This window comes from Cynocephalus volans, chromosome 5 (assembly GCF_027409185.1).
Source record: "Cynocephalus volans isolate mCynVol1 chromosome 5, mCynVol1.pri, whole genome shotgun sequence".
NCBI classification, from domain to species: domain Eukaryota; kingdom Metazoa; phylum Chordata; class Mammalia; order Dermoptera; family Cynocephalidae; genus Cynocephalus; species Cynocephalus volans.
The window spans coordinates 12,750,335-12,767,626 of NC_084464.1; positions in this window are offsets into that span (position 1 = coordinate 12,750,335).

Sequence of the window (17,292 nt, forward strand, 5' to 3'; positions counted from 1 at the left end):
GAAAACAAGTAACAACAGAATTTAGGCATAGAGAATATACTTAGAGCTGCAGATTTGATTGATTATTGAAATGATCATTGTGATGAAAACCAGAAGTGGCTATAGTTGAAGGAAGAATAGGCTATCGCTTGGCAAAATGCACAAGTGGGACATGTTGATAGGGTGAATAAAAATTATAGTGTGGAAGTAGAATACCATATATTCAAGGCAAGGACTATGGACTGAGATATTATAAGAGACTGAGATCAAGCATGTCCACAGGAATTATAGAATCAAAAACTGTAGAGTAGAAGGTGGTTCAGAGATTATCTCATCCAAACATGAATTTACAGAGAACTACACAAAAGCTCTGGTTTTACCCAGGTAGTCTCCCACATAGCTCAGACTAGATTCAGTGATCAGACTCCAAATTTAATGCTTTTTCCATTTGTGTGATTTATGTGAGTTGGTTTCAGGTATGTTGGAGGGAAAAGAAGCTGAGGACAAAATGGATAATTTGAAGATTTACACTACAACTGTATTCATTGCTAAATTCCAAGCTATGGGACTATCTGTATGGTACATTGAATAGATATTTAATTTTTTTGAAATAGAAATCTGTAAATGGATGTGAAAGTAATATATTATCCATTCAGTAAAAGGTTTCCATATAAAAGAGAAATCCAGAGTGAAAGTAATTAAAGAAGAGTGTAGCTGGGAATCAAAATGTTTGACTGTGGATCAGAGAAGTTTCAGATCCAGGCAAGGAAAAAGCTGGGTGGAGTAAATAAAAAGTTTGCCAATGATTACGTTATTGATCTTTAGTATTAAATATAGATTGTGTATATAATATAATCCTAAACCAAATCAAAGGCAGACTTATTTGTGAAACTTTAATTACTATTCCTTTAATTTATGATAGCAGGTTGCCAAAGCTCATTAAAAAACATAGAGGAGAATCAATCATCATTTGAGAGCTTTGGAAAAGATGTTATAGGAACTACCAGAACTGGTTTTAGACTTGGGGCAAGGAGTTAAAGGTTGGACAAGTTCTCACAGGATCTTAAAACTCATATTCTGTTTTAAAATTCCTCCTTGGATAAAGAAAGATAAAGTCAAGAAATGACACCTTAATGGGAAAGCCAGACAGATAATTAATTTTATGTATAAACTGTTCATACCCGTAGAGTTGGCTTTTCCTTTATATGTTTCTTTTCTTACCGTTTATATATATTTATTTTTAATATTTTCCTTTTAACAAAATTAAACACATTGCAAGTTATATAGAGACAATTTATAAATTGTGGAGAAAATTAAAGCATGAAGATTGAGAAGACCTACATTTCTTTAAAGTTATTATCTGTAAAGCCTCAAATACAATATCTCTCAGGAATATAAAATCCAATGAAAAGAGAAATACAAGCAGAAATAGAAGAAGTTAAAGAAGAAAAAATAACTTTCCTTTAAAATAATGATATTTTATTCAGTTAGCAAATAAATTACTAGAAACATAGAGATAATATGGGGGGGGAATCCAAATTCTGGATTGACCCATAAAATCAATCCATAATTGATTCCTTTTGCTTTATAGAAGAGTAACTGAGACCTAAACCTTAGTGGTACGTCTTTGGAAAGATCTAGGCTACAGCCCAGATTCCAGGGCTCCTTCTTGGTCATGGAGCTTCCTCTTTCAGCCAAAAAGCTAATGGTGAGTTTCAGTAACAACAACAACACTCTGATATAGTTGCAACCAAAATATAAGGGATGCTTTTAGATGACTTTCAAGACCAGATGGTCATTTTAAGATGGCTTATTTTTATATATCCTGCTTATTATAAGTAACAAAGACTTTGCCAAGATTTTCATAACTACCAAGGATTCTCACATATGTTATTTACTTAGATCTTTTTAGCAATGGTGTGAGACAGTCAAATACAGGTGAATACCAGAAAGATGAACTTTCCCACCCAAGGTCATAGAGTTGGTAAGTATCAAAGTTCGAACTTAAACCCAAGTTTCCTGGAACTCACTGCCCAGGCTCTCAGTGTTCTAGACACAATATAGCAGGGAATTAATCAGAGAAAGAGAACATAAGAACTTTTAAAGTTGCTTTTGTTCAATATCTGTATAATTCTATCACTATAATGCTGAGAATAATAATTATAAATTTTTTTTACAATTTTACCAGGTGTACACAAATGTTACAGTCACTGTTCTTTCTTCTTGAGATGCATAATTATTAAACCATAAATGCATTGAAACTGGAGTCACTCAAATTTGGATATAAGTGCTAACATTTTTACTGTCTACATGAGTTGTCACAGATCCTTGCCTGTGAAGAAGAAATATTAAAGTAATCAATAAAATGGCTGACTTTTGCATGAACAACAAAACTCAGATCTGAGAACGACTTGTCAAGGTGAGGCAACTAACACATGGGAGCTTGGACTGAGCCTGAGTTTTCTCACTCTAGGTTCAGAATGGCTTCTATTACAGACATTTCCCAAATGGAAACAAAAAATACCAATATTATCTATTTCTATAAATACATTTATTACATTTAACTATGTAACATATTTACATAGAACTATTCGGCATACTTATATAGTTCTTCTATTTACCGTATAATAATCTTCAAATATTGTTCCAAACTCAAGAAACCCAGAGAGCACTTGCATTGTAACTGAACCATATTTTCCCGGTAAAAAAAACCAAAAAAACATATATACAAGAATATTTTTAAAAATTCATGAAAAAATATATAATTAAAAGATAATACAAATCTTTCCATGAAATTTTTGAAGTACCCGAGTAGGTATATGATGATGAATGCTACCCTAATTATCTGAATACATATATTTAATATTTATTTCTTTAATCTTAAAATATGAGTCGGATTTTAATTATTCTTAAATTTTTTTCGCTAATTTGTCTGATGTGATATTTTCTTATATTTCTTCATCTTAAGACAGCACCATATCTCAGGAGGTCGCCTTCACATTCTATTCACGTATCACTGTACAAGAGGTGTACAGTGCACCACTTTGATTCTCTGCAACTTTACGGAATATGCAACATTACTTTATTCACTTTATCTATTCTTTCTCTTCACGTCTCTTCTATTTTTTAAATGTCTTTATTTTCTGTTTTAACTTTTCGGTGATGATTTGCTATGCTCGATCCCGTGATTTCCTCTACTGCTTTCTCCCTTCAGTCAGATCTAACTACTGCGATTCTGTGCTGAGAAGAGAAACGTTTAGGTGACAGAGGTGATATAACTGCTACATGTCTTCCAGATGGATGTTTGGACCATGTTTCCTCCAACTGAAAGCTTGGAAAGTTAACTATAGGACTCATTTTGGGATTCTTCTGGAAAAAAAAGAAAAATCCTCTTGATCCCATTATGGGAGTTTGTTTGTGAAGTCCTCTTATGCAACTAACACCATGCGGGAAGAAAGAGAGGATTAAGAGCATCATAAGAGGCACAAAAATAGGGTCAATTTCCACATTACACAGCTAAATTGGAAAGGAAGGAAATAAAGACATCAGTGGATAAAATTAATGTAATTGGAGAATACTGTAGTCAAAGCAGTTTGTTTGCTCTAATCTTATACATGATAAAAAAAAAAAAGTTGTTGCAAATGGACCCCAGCTGCAAGTAATCACAGTCAGAAGCCAAGTGGAATGAACAGGGATGATCTGGGAGAGGCAAATGCCCACACAGCTCTTCTTGGAGGGAAATAGACAATCAACAGTCCCATGATTAATACATTAAAAATGTGTTACGACTGAAAATTAATTCACATACTCAGGAATTAAAATGATTGAAAAAAATTGTTTCTAGGTCCACAATTCTTTTATTCATGATTTAATTTTTTCTTTGTTTAAATGGCATAGATACCAAACTGACACCTATGGTCAGTACATCATCAGAAGAGCCTTTTAAGTGTGTGTGTAGCAAAATGAAGATGGAAACGCAACCCTCAGCGTCCCAAGTAGTGTGTGACTCAATGATCTAACATTTCATATTTTGAAATATTGCTTATTTTCTGCCAGACTTTAAGGAGTAACAACACTATCACCATCATCATCAACAACAAAAGAGATTTCAAGAAGAAAGTGAGTCTAACAGGTCTATCCTTGCTGCTTCAGGGTACAAGAAAATTATATTTATTTAAGAATTGATTAGCTTTAGTTGTAAACATCTTATAAGTAAATGATTAAACTCGTTCTTATTCTATTAATATTTTTTGCCTCTCCAGGAAAGGTCTTCACAGAAGAGTGGAGGGTACACCCCTATCAATAACTGGGTACTTGCTCATCCCTTCTCAAATGGTTTTCTCTCTGATGGCCCAAGGAGGAGTACTTGCTTATTAGAGGATAAGCAATGTTCAGCTTCCTGGGTTACTAATTTTATTCCAATATTTGAGGGGCAATTTCAGTAATATTGAGAGTAATTCAAAACATCGCTTTGCTATTAAAGTAAATACAGCATGCCAAATTTGCATGGATATTAAATAAATAATTTATACTATCTATTTAGGGTTATCTACCTTCACAGTACCTGCTAGAAGAAGCTTATTCTCACCTGCATCAAATTGTTCTCCATCACATTCTTTTCTTTCTTTTTTTCCCATATAATTTCTCACAATTTCAAATTATCTGATGATATTTGCATTACTTGTTTATCATCTTTGCATTCCTGAATGCAAAATTCATGGGTGCAGAGTTCTCATCAGTCTCAGTCGTGTATATTTGACATGTGCCTACATTGGAGCACTCATTAGGTGTTGAATAGATACTTGTTGAATAAATGACTGAAAGAGTAGTTAATGGATTTTTCTTTAGTTTGGGAATTATTGGCTTAATAGATTCTAGGCATACTCCTAAATGATTTGATGAGACTCACAAACTCTTTTGAGATTATTTCCCATTTTTAAGAAGATGGCCTAAGAATCTGGTAGGTTAAATAATTTATTCCCCAAACACAGAAATAACCATGATGTCCTCAACTCTTTTTTGTTCTTTTCAGAATTAAAATTTACAAAGTTACATTGAGCTAAGAATAGTGCAGTGGCTAAAAGCATGGGCTTTAAGATCAGTCCAACAGCACCAAACTCAATCTGCTACTTTCTGAAAACCACCTCAAGCGAGGCAGTTAACCTCTCTCTAGCTCAACCTCTTAAAAGTTGACATAATAATTCCTACTTTGAGTTGAGAGAATTGATGTAATTATGTATGCAATGTACTTAACCACAGTGCCTGGCACATAAAAAGTGGCACAAATAATCCCTCTTCTTATTACTTGTTTGAGTGAATTTTCAAGGACGGATGGAGGTAAGGCTGGGCATGCACTGAGAGCAGGACTGAAAATGAAGCCAGAGGCAAGCAGGATCCATGTGTGGAAAATACGGTTGGTGCCATGAATGATGCTGTGTAATCTAGCACACACGCAAAGTCCATGCTGAGCATTTCATTTAATTGTGCAGGTATTAAAATGTTACAAAACATTAATGTACTCCATTTAAAATTAAAGTTATATCACATATATGTTACAGGATAAATATGTCACCACGAAAAGTTTTTTACATTATACTGTCTTTACATTATAAAATCCTTCTTTATTGACGTGTAATTGATTTATTTATTGAGGTATAATTGATAAAAACAAAAAATTGTATGTACAGACAACATATTTCAATATATAAATACACTGTGAAATGATTACACAAGGAAGCTAATTAATATTTCCATTACATCCCATAGCTGTGTGTGTGTGTGTGTGTGTGTGTGTGTGTGTGTGTGTGTGTGTGTGTGTCTGCTGACAGCATTTAAGATCTGCCGTCTTATCAATTTTCAAGTATAAAATAAATAATGGTTGACTATGTTCACCATGATACACAACAGATCTCCAGAATTTATTCATCCTGTCTAACTGAAACTTTGTATCCTTTGACCAACATCTTGCATTTTTGTCCCCTGCCTGGCCCTAGGAACCACCATTCTACTCTCTGCTTCTGTGAGTTCGACTTTTTTAGATTCCGCATGTCAGTGAGATCATGCGGTATTTGTCTTTCTGTGCCTGGTTTATTTCACTTAGCATAATTTCCTTCAGGAAAATATGTGTCAAAAATGACAGGATTTTCTTCTTTTTAAAGGCTGAATAGTACTCTATTAAGTATGTATACCATTTTCTTTATCCATTTATCTGTCAATGGCCACAAGTTGATTCCATATCTTGTCCATATCTTGTCTCATGCTGCAATGTGCATGAGAGTGCAAATATTATGTCCACATACTGATTTAATTTCTTTTAGTTATGTACCCCAGATTGAGGTTTCTGGGTCATATGGTGGTTCTATTTTTAGTTTTTTGAGGAACCGCCACACTGCTTTTCATAATTTCCGTACTAATTTACATTCCCACCAACAGTGTACAAGGGTTCCCTCTTCTCCACATCCTCACCAACACTCATCTTTCATCTTTCCAGTAAGAGCCATTCTAACGCATTGTGGTGATAACGCATTGTTGTTTTAATTTGCATTTCCCTGATGATTAATGATGTGGAGCATTTTTTCATATACCTGTTGGCCATTTGCATGTTTTCTCTTGAGAAATATCTATTTGGATGTGTAGAACATTTTTTAATTGGCTTATTTGTTTTTATGCTATTGAGTTGTTTGAGTTTCTTATATATTTTGGATATTAACCCTTTATCAGATGTATGGTTCGTAAATATTTTCTCCCATTCAGTAGGTTGTCTCTTCAGTAGTTGGTTGGTTCTTTTGATATGCAGATTTTTAAGTTTGATGTAATCTCATTTTTCTCCTTTTGCTTTTGTTGCATTTGCTTTTGGGTCTTATCCAAAACATAATTGCCAAGTGCGATGTCAAGAACCTTTATTTCTATGTTTTGTCTTCTTCTAGTAGTTTTGCTTTTTTTAAAAAAGTAACTTAATTCTCTTCTAGTAGTTTCAGGTCATACGTTTAAATTTTCAATACATTCATTTAATTTCTATATCTGGTGTGAGATAATGGTCCAATTTCAGTCTTCTGCATGTGAATATCTAATTTTCCCAACACCGTTTGTTGAAGAGACTGTCCTTTCCTTGTTGTGTATTCTTGGCATTTTGGTGGAGATCAACTCACCATAAATGCAGAGATTTATTACTGGATTCTCTATTCTGTTTACTGATCTCTGTTTCTGTTTTTGTGTCAGTACCATGCTCTTTGGATCACTGCAGCTTTGTAGTACATTTTAAAGTCAGGTAGTGTGATGCCTCTAGCTTTGTTCTTTTTTTCTTAAGATCATTTTGGCTATTAGCATCTTTTGTGGTTCCACATAAATTTTAAGGTTGTTTTTTCTTTCTCTGTAAAAAATAACGTTGTAATTTTAATAACACTAGAATCGAATCTGTAGATTGCCTTGGGTAATATAAACTTAGCAGTATTAATTATTTCAATCCATGAACATGAATATCTTTCCATTTATTTGTGTCTTCTTTAATATTTTCCATTAACGTTTTATACTTTTTATTGCATATATCTTTCACTTCCTTGGTTAAATTTATTTCTAAGTATTTTTTATGCTATTGTAAATGGGATGATTTTTTATTTCTGTTTTGGATAGTTTGTTGTTAGTATATAGAAACACTATTAATTTTTGCATTGATTTTGTATTATGTAGCTTTACTGTATTTTTTATTAATTCTTACTTTTTCGTGGGGTCCTTAGGGTTTTTCATAGAAAAATCGTGTTATCTGCAAATAGAGACAATTTAACTTATTCCTCTCCAATTCAGATGCCTTTTATTTCTTTTTCTTGGCTAATTGTTCTGGCTAAAATTTCCAACACCATATTGAATATAAATGGCAAGAGCAGTCACCCTTGTCTTGTTCCTAATCTTAGCAGAAACATAGTTGAGTATGATGTTAGCTGTGAGCTTTCCATATACGGTCTTTATTATGTTGAGGTACATTTCCTTTATACCTAATTTGCTGAGTTTTTATCTTAAAAGCATGCTGAATTTTGTCAAATGTTTTTTCTGATTCTGCTGAATTGATCATATAAATGTATCCTTTGTTCTGTTAATGTGGTGTATCGCATTTATTGATTTGCATATGTTGAACCATCTTTGCATCCCAGGGATAAATCCTACTTGATCATAGTGTATGATCCTTTTAATGTGCTATTGAATTTGTTTTACTAGTATTTATTTGACTTTTGCATCTATGTTCATCAGGAATATTGGCTTGTAATGTCTTTTCACATTCCTTTTAAATAAGAATAAAGTCTCCTAGAGCATTTATTTCTTTATTGAAATGATAAAGAGAAACCCCAAATCATATATAATTAGCAGCCTTTCTTAGTTAATATGTGAATAAAGTAGAACTAAAATCTTACCACATGAAAAAAAGTCTGATTTTTAGAAATGTACCGTACAGAAAACTTGACATTTAAAAAAAAAATTTTCTCAGGAAATAGTGTAAAATTAGCTTAAAGGAAACTTCAACTTTCAGCCTATCAGAACTCAACTTCTGATTCGAGATGGTTATCAAATTCTTTATAATAGGCTTTCATATTCCCTGATTTGAGGCTGCTTATCCTAAACAAATCATGATCATATTCCATACTGCTCATTAAAAAATCCAAATTCATTTTAATTAATATAACTAAAACAATCTAGAGTTAAGATTAAAAAAAAAACAAAAAAAACCCCTAGAGTTAGCCAGAGTCTCATGTTTGAATCAGCACCTGTCCATGGCCTGGAGTCATGGAGAAGAAATGTGATGTTGCCGCTTCTACACTTGGACAAAACTTGTCAAACATGTTAGATAGAAGAGCATAAGACAGTGTGTTCTATTTTGAGGCCAAAACCTTTACCCGTATCTTTGCCTTCCAAAACATTTTGAAGTGGGTTTGCTTCACAACATGATGCAGATTTTGTCTTAGATATATTGCCACTCAAATCATTTTGGATTTATAAAAAGGGGGGGGGGGTGGTTTAACTTTTTGAAGGATGCAGAAGAATGAAAGGCAGCAATAACAGCAGAAAGAAAATGGAACATACAAAGCTGATTGTCTCTGGTTCTTCTACTAGAGAGATATTCAGCTCTGTCCCCCCCAGATATGTACAATCCACCATGTTTAACAAAAAATAAATAAAAATCATAAAAAAAAAAACCCTGACTTTTTAAAACTTAGATTGCCCCATATTTTGTGTCTAATTTCTTTACCATTAAATTCTGGAACCGTTTCCGAATACGGAGCACTTTTTGTCAGCTTTAGAACAAATAGCCTCAAGCAGGCTGGGAACCAATGTTATGCTGCCTCTTCTGGTGTTACTTAGCAAATGCCTTGCATAGTTTTCACTGCTGGGAAGTGGGCTGTGACATCTAGCTTGTAAGGATGTTTATATATGAACTAATGATTGTAAAACTCTATATAAATGCTAACTGCCTTGCATTAGTGTCGAAGGTTTTGTAGTTATACCTGCATCTTGCCGAGAAGTCTCCTTCATGGTTTCGAATAACAGTGTTCATTCACTACCCCTCTGGAGAGTACATTGGAGTTGTGATTTGTGGAGGTGTAATGTGGCCACCTTAACCCAGCTTTAAAAGGAATTTCCTTACTACTCACATAGGCTGTGATTATAGCACTACTAAAACACTTACATTCTACTTGTAACTATAAATCATAATGCCTAGAATGAGTCTAATATTTTGACTACAGAGGAGACCTGATAAATTTTCAAATGGGACGTCATGAAGTCTTAGGTTGTTATTCCCTGAAATATCACCAATTTAATAAGCATGAATGATGAAATCACTCAACTTGTAAACAGCAAATATAATATTTGCATGCCCCAAGTGATGTGCTGCCTAGTACTGGACATATATGAATTGCTAATGTTTATGAAATGTCTTAACATTTTTGGCTGAAGGCAAAATATGCTGTCCTGTATATGAAATAATATGTGGAATTTTTAAAATGAGAAGTTGTGTTATGTGTGAAGAAGTATTTCAAAAGAAATTTTCCCATGAATTTTGGTGCACGCTACAGTCAATAACAGAAAATAATTTATCTTAAAAATATTTGGAATTTTATTAGAGATTTTTAATAGAAAGAAAAATTACAGCTAGCGATTTGTACATTGCAATCTGTCAAATCATGAGATTGTCTTAACTTGTCTAGGCAGAAGCAAACTTGTATTTCAAGAAGATGGTTAAAAATAAAAGAAAAAAAATGCAATCCATAGAACTCATCATAGACACCTGTATCCAAAATATAGAGTTATAGGGTGTGATCATTGGGTACAATTCTGAATAATGAAATTTTGTTCCAAAACTTCTTTGTTTAATGTCTATGATTTTGAGACATACCTTGACATCCATGTTTCTGCTTGTTCCCCCTTGCCTTGGTACAATGAACAGGTTCGAGGAGTTTTGCTCCATCTGAGTAGCAGGTCACATAGCTAGTCTAAAATGACTTCAGTATGGTTTATTGACATGACTTGATACTGTGGATCCAAAATGACTTCAGTATGGTTTATTGACATGACTTGATACTGTGGATCCAAAACCAGTTGCTCCAAATTCACATCTAGTAGATCAATGGACTTCTTTCTATATTGCTATCAACTAAAAATATACTTTATGTAAGCACCTGTACATTTTTTCATGGGCAAAATTAGTTTTTGTTCCTTCAGCAAGTACATGACACAAAGTAATATTTTATTCATATTTCCCTCCCCCATTTAGAATGAGGCAATTCTATATATTTTTGTCTTCTGTGTTCTAGCAATAATTTCCTTGCATTTAGAAATGTTCGTGATCTTCAAACTACATAATTTATTTTTCATATAAATTAGGAGTCTCCAAATGTGCTGACTGAGGAGGAAACATCACCACTGGAGTGAGCAAGAGAACTTGAACCAATTAAGAGTTAAAATATTAAATATAAGCATAGCTTAGACAGATAGATGATAGAAAGATAGATAGAAAATTACATATTCCCCTGGTTAACACATCTAAAGTTCCTGAAGCTATGATTTCAAAACCTATGATAGTTCCTCCCTAAGTGCAGAAATTTTGGAAAGCTAAGAACCTAAAATCTATCATAGGTACAATTTACTGGATACCAACAACCAAGCAATTGTTTTATAGAATTTTAAGTATTTTTATATACTTATATATATATATACACACACACACACATATATATATACACACACACATATATACATATATATACACACATACATATATATGCGTACACATATTTAAACCTCTTTTGTATGTCTATATATTTATGGAGTAAATATTATGGAATATAATACTACTTCACGGTAAAATTATTGCTTCCGATTCTGAAATATCAAAAATAAAATTACTCCCAACTCTTAAGTAATGTAATTTTAAATATTACATTGTTAATATATAATTATGTTAGAGTTACGGCTTACATATAAAAGTTTGCCATACTATTCAGATATTTATATTATTAAATAATTATTTAAAATATTTCGTAGATATTTCATTAAATACATGTATTTACCTAAATTATAAAGTAAGGGTGGTAGACATGTATGAACTTATTTGTTTTTTTCTGACAGTTTAAGAGGATATAAACCTATATTTTAATTCTCCATATTGATAGCCAAAACACAGTAAAAACACCTAAGCATCTAGTAGGGTAATCATATAGTTTTATAAGCTATCAAGAAGTAGCTTGATAAAAGAAAGAAAGATTAACTATGAATAAGTCTTGTAATTTTTTGTCTAGCAATTTTACCACAAAGATGTTTTGGGAAGCCAGATGGTTAGTAGGTGAACATAAAAACATGCTTTTACTAAAAGGAAATCCCTCTCTCCTTTTAAATCTACTGCTATTTTTCTGTAATTGTAGAATTTTAAAAAATTTGTTAAACTAATATTTTGGAAGTAGATGATCAAATTAGGAGCAGCAGATATAAATTAGCAAACCCTGAGATTTTCTTTTCTGTTTCCCTTTTTTTTTTCCCCCTAGACAAGCTAATTAAATAATAGAAAACTTAAAAAGCATCAGTAGCTAAAAGGGTCCCACATATTCTAAAGTATTCAGTACTAATGATTACACTCCCAAGATGCCAGGGACTTAGTGGTTTGTTGCTAATCCCACGCTCATACTTTATCTGTAAGGTGGCTTGGTTTTACCCTGTGACATGGATAACCCTTCCATCCAATTATAGCACCACTCCCTGCATTAGGCTGAGGAGGCAGTAGTTGCAAATTACAGCAGACTCAGAAGTTAATAGCTGAGATAAAAACCAGAAACTTTCTAGTCCAAAACTGTGGTTTAGAGAGATAAAACATGTTCGAAGGTGGAATGAAAATATGCTTTGAAGATTTCAAGGTCTGAAGTTAAGTAGGTTTGAAGGTTTGCTGTATCCCTTACTGTCTGAGACACTCTGGACCTGTTTCTAAAATTCTTTAAACCTCAGTGACTCTATGATAATAAAATTAGATCATCAAGGAAAAAATAGTGTTTGACACACAGTAAATCAGTCAATTTGTGGCTATCACTATAATTTTTTAATAGTGACATGTTCCTGTGAAGTGACAGAATTATGATGATAATTCAGGATTCTTGACTTCTTAGTCCATTAGTCTTTTTGTTATTCCATATTATCTTGCATTTGTCTGAGGTTAAGGGATTATAAAGTAATGCACAATGGTAACTACCAAATCAGAGATGCAGGTTTCTTTGGTTTATGGCAAGCCTCAAAAATACAAGCATATAAAAAATTCTAATAAATTTATTAGGGAGAAACAAAAAATAATGGAGGTTTAAAATTTTTTTCTGGACAGCCCACAAAAGTAATTTGTACAAACACAGGGAAAATATTACAATGTATTTCAGTCCTGCAGACTTGAAAATAATTTGTGAATGATATTTGCACCAAAAAGAAATTTTACAAAGTAGCAACTGGATTTTCTTGTGTTTTTAAAGCAATATTTCCTTAAGAAGAAAGCAGGCTTACTTTTTCAGTGACACAGAAAATTTTCCTGTCATTTTCACATTGTTCCAAAATTATATTAATGGAGTTTCCATCATGGGAATAAATTAAAATGGGGCATACGGCATGTGGAACGTGATGGCGTTTCTGCACCATGCGATTTACAAGAAAACAATCTCAGTTAGATCATGTCACTGACCGCGTGGTCACCACGGGGGGCCACCTGGAGCCCACGTGGAACCTCAATATGCGAATGGGTTCATTCAGTAAGAAACATGTGATTTTTAAGAGATTTCATTTAGAATTCTTCAGAACAAGTTTATGAAAGGATCACTTATATTTAGATTAGAATGGGCTATTGCTTGCAGCCAAGCAAATTTCACATTGTATTTAAGTTCCAGAGTTTTCTGACAAATATAAATTGAATAGCAGTGACAAAAAAAAAATAATAATAATAAAGATGGCTGAGCAAAGAGAACCAAAAACCATGAACTTTAAATATCAAAATGTCTAAGCTTAGGATCTTCTCTCCAACCCTGTTGCTTTTAGATGTATGACTTTCTACTATACAGGATAAAACGTCCTGTTCCATTAGGCCTTCATGATCATGCCCTTCAATCCTCAGTACTTTAATCTACATGGAAGCTAATAAGGACAGTAAGAACACATCTAAAGACAAGTCACAGATATGAATAAATGAAATTCAGATACAATCATATGCAGGCAATATTAAGATATAAGAATTGACACCAAAGTATTTATTTAAGTTTAATGAGCTTATAAATGTTAGAAGTGTAGAGCATACATTTTTGAAATGTTTCCAGGATTTGGAAGGTTGCTGTAATTTTTATTATAGGTATTTTCCCATAGCAATTCAAACCGTGATGTACATGTACATCTATCAAACTAAAACATAGCCAAAAAGACAACACTTGTCTATGCAATGCACTTATAAATTAGAATCTCCCCAAATGTGGCTTCTCCTGAGACATTCTAAGGAAGAGGATAGTGAATATACCAAAGCAACTGTTCTTTTGTCTAGTATTTGATTATAACCTAACATTACATTGATTTTTTTTTTTAAGTTGGAATGAAAAAAAGTTCTGAAATCATTTTATTATTTATTTCAAATTCTTACATACATCCCGTTAAGTGATGGGGTGTCACACAGGAGGAAGGCAGGAAGAGCACATGGTAAAGGAAGTTTCTTAGTTAGCGTTACTACGTTCGACAAGTTTCAAGCTGATTGTTTCTCTGCTTCTGTGAAATTTATGCTTTTAGCTGTAATGCTCCAAAGGAAACAAAACCACCCACTGGGTGTAACAGTCAATATCATTCTCTCTTCCATTTTTCTGCTTTCCCACCCAGACTTTTTTTTTAAAAAAAATATAGTTTGACAATATACTTTTGAAAAAAATAATATTTATGACCTAACAATCATATTGAGAGTCCATCAGAATACAGAGGAGTCTGAGAAAGAGGGGCCCAAACAGAGCCAGAGAAGGGAAGAAAAGATATAGCAAATATATCCTGAGAATTCAGGATAAATCCGATAGGAAATCACATGAGGAAGGCATCCAGCCAACTGCCATATGCCCCGACAAAGATACCAACAGCAGCAGAGAGCCCAGGGAGCTGTTCCATCATTAGCCCCTCACCCAGCAGTGGTAGAAACTCATTTAGCCCCATGCTGGACTTTCATTAGGCCAGACTCGCATCAGATGATCCTGTGTTTTGGCTCTGGAGCAGTGTGGCCCTTTATTGGGGGAGGCAGCCATATCTCAGCTCAGCAGGGAACCCAGATTGGAGCGTACTTCGCTGACAGATGCCAGGGCTTCGGTGGAAGCAGCAGTGGCCAAGGGGACCTGATGCAAGATTATCCTTTATGTTGGCATTTTGTGTCATGAAACCTTAGGAGAAGAAAACAATTCTACATCTTTCGAGTTTGTTTTAAACCTGTCTTTTACTGAAAATAAGGTGGAGTGAAAAAAATCTACTGAACTGAAGCAAAGAGAAAATGCCAGAAAGCTTTACTTAGAATCACAGCAAAGAGCTGAGCTGACACTGGCATTTTTTTTTTTTTTTTTTAACCTCAGGACTGTAATAAAAAGTCAATGAAGCAAGGGATGTCAATATATTCTAATAACAAATATGTGGAATTTTAGAGGGCCTTTTTTCTTCATTGGAAAGTTACATTAGTAATATACAGAAATATAGAACAAGTATTAAAATCTAATAGATGCACATGCACACATAAGAAAGATACTCATATGTTTCTTAGAGAAAGAAACTGAAACTTACATCATAGCACTTGCTGTTGTACATACTGTGCTTTTGAGGAGAAAAGAATTTTCAAAATTAAATCTGAGTTTTTCTTTTAAATGTATAATAAATCTATCAAGAATTATAAATGAAAGAAAAAGACAGCTGACACTGAGTTTTGTCCTATTAGCCATTTCAAGGAGGAAAAAAAAAATCATGTTCAATATTTTGATCGCTGATTATTTTAAAAATCATACTATTTTACTATGTTTTATTATGTTATTATGCTTTATTCTCTGAAGGTTTTTCAGAAATATAGTAGAGCCCAAAATGTATCCTTTCTGTTAATTTTGTTTTTTAGTTTCTATAAATGACAGAAGATACAACAGAGAAGGTTGGAGAAACAAAAACCTCATTTTTATTCTTTTATTTCATTCATTTAAATAGTTCATCTTTGTATCAATTATAATTGTCATTACTTTACATATAAATTAAGTTTTCATCTCAATATTATATGTAAAATTATAGTTATGCAATTTATCTTATATCCACTTGCTCTTCTGAAAATGTGTATTTCGATTTATTTTATACAAAAGCAGCAGATTGAAAGGCAAAGACTTTATGAAAAAGAAGTGGTGGAACTTTCCTAATATCACAGTATTTTCAAATGGAAAATCTATTTATTGTATATTTAGAAGATTTCAATACATTAGCAAATTACACAACAATCTAAAATACCTGAACTCTGAATGCTGGGCAACAAATCAGGGGGGAAAATGGAATAGTGGTCAGTTTCTCAACTTTCTAGAGATGAGTGCCTGGTTATTGCTCAAGTATTCTTTTTTCCTTCCTCATCTTCTCTTGGATGAAGTTTGCAGATATCTTTAGGTCAGTGGACCACAGGGAGTTTTCCTGGTGCAGTGACACCCTTCAGAGTACATTTCTCTCCAAGCACCTCTATTCTTGTCTGTCAAAGACATGTGGCTTATCATCCACTTAATCATTCTGGTTTATGTCAATTTATTGACATGTTAAAAGGAGCATCACGGCAGATTTTTTCTTTTACCAAATTAAAAAAAGAAAAATGCTAGCATTTTCATATATGTATACTTTCTTTCATTTATTTAAATAGTAAAATTATTTAAAAGAGGAAATCTTTTTTTTTAAACCAGGAATTAATGGTGTAAAAATATTGCAAAGTTGATTTTTAAGGGAAAATAATAGACATGCATACATGAAAATATGAAATAAACCGATAACCCAATCAAAAAATAACTATGGAGCTGAAATTACTGAAATATCTCTGATATTTTAAGATCAGTTTTCTATGGTTTTTAATTTTAGAAGTAGAGCTAGTGTAGGCACGGATGAATGTGTGTGTGTTAAAATAATTACCAAGGGCCTACAGTAATACAGTAACAGTCCTTTCTGCCTGGATGTTTCAGCTGCATTTGACATCATTATTGCTTGAGACAACAATCTAGATGCAAAACGTGCAATCTGGGCCAAGCCTCTTTGACGCACCACAGGTACTAGAAAGTTGAGCACACACGTTAAACCCCAGAGCAGGTGGGCTGTGTTGAAGCGCCACCTACTGAAACATTGTGTTCCCCAATCCTGCATTTCCAAAGTTGGCGTTTACTATAGCATTGGCAAAACTGGTTCAGGGGAAAAAAATTTCAGTACAAATGAAATCCTATTTTTGTCAAGGACTCTATAAGTGTGTCAGCCTCAAACGTTACTGCTTACAGCAGTTTGTCTATGCTGATGCGTTTGTGATCTCTCTTTTCTAAGGATGAATATAATAAACCAGGAAGGAGAATACCAGCTTACATACTCATAAATTGGGTCATTTAGAAGTAGATGAAAAGATGAGAGAGGAAAGAGGAGCGTGAGGCAGTTTTCAATGCAATTTACACATTTGCAAGATTTTTTTTCAGAATGAAATAGATCTTAGTAAAGAAAAATCATACAGTCTCACACACACACAAATAAAGCTTTAATGGATTATAATTCATCCTAATAAGATTATTAAATTAACACTTAAATAGATTT